At 50.6% G+C, this 900-nt stretch overlaps 1 non-coding gene across 1 annotated transcript; it reads left to right on the top strand.

Moving 5' to 3' along the window:
• Positions 1-262: 262 nt before the first annotated feature.
• TRNAK-CUU lies at positions 263-335 on the top strand. Its single transcript has one exon. It is a non-coding gene; the product is annotated as a tRNA-Lys (tRNA).
• The last annotated feature ends 565 nt before the right edge of the window (positions 336-900 follow it).

The following is a 900-nucleotide window of genomic DNA, read 5'->3' as shown; positions in this document are numbered from 1 at the left end:
GTCTCAGAGACTAGCTTTATAAAACATAACAGCCCAGTATTTTCTCTGAATACTTTGCTTATCTGTCCTGGGTTCAGCTATAGCAGTCATTTTTCTCCTGCTTAGTAGCTGGTGCAGTGCTGTGTTTTTTAACTTTCAGCCTGGGAACAACGCTGATAACACCGATGTCCTACAAAGACGATATTACGAATCGCTCAGCCAACTGGACCACGATAGAGAAAGGCATCCAGTCCCTGAGGGAATCAGCCATTATAGAGATGATGCCCGGCTAGCTCAGTCGGTAGAGCATGAGACTCTTAATCTCAGGGTCGTGGGTTCGAGCCCCACGTTGGGCGCCAAAAAGAACTGTCGTGGTTTGAGCCCAGCCGGTAACTCAGAACCACACAGCCGCTCGCTCACTCCCCCCCCCCCCCTTCTTCCTCCCCCCGCTCCCGGAGGGATGGGGAGGAGAATGGGAAGAATGTAACTCCCACGGGTTGAGATAAGAGCAGTCCCGCAACTAAGGTATAACACAAAACCACTACTGCTACCACCAATGATAATAACGATTAGTGAAATAACAAGGGGAGAGGATACAATTGCTCACCACCCGCCGACCGATACCCAGCCCGACCCGAGCAGTGATCTGGGCCTTCCGGGTAACTCCCCCCGGTTTATATACTGGGCATGACGTGCTGTGGTATGGAATACCCCTTTGGCCAGTTTGGGTCAGGTGTCCTGTCTCTGCTTCCTCCCGGCTTCCCCTCCTCCCTGGCAAAGCATGAGACTGAGAAAGTCCTTGGTTGGAATAAACATTACTTAGCAACAACTAAAAACATCGGTGTTATCAGCGTTGTTCCCAGGCTGAAAGTTAAAAAACACAGCACTGCACCAGCTACTAAGCAGGAGAAAAATGACTGC

The sequence above is a fragment of the Strigops habroptila genome, chromosome 4 (assembly GCF_004027225.2).
Source record: "Strigops habroptila isolate Jane chromosome 4, bStrHab1.2.pri, whole genome shotgun sequence".
Classification (NCBI taxonomy): Eukaryota; Metazoa; Chordata; class Aves; order Psittaciformes; family Psittacidae; genus Strigops; species Strigops habroptila.
This window is presented reverse-complemented; position numbering and strand designations above follow the sequence as displayed.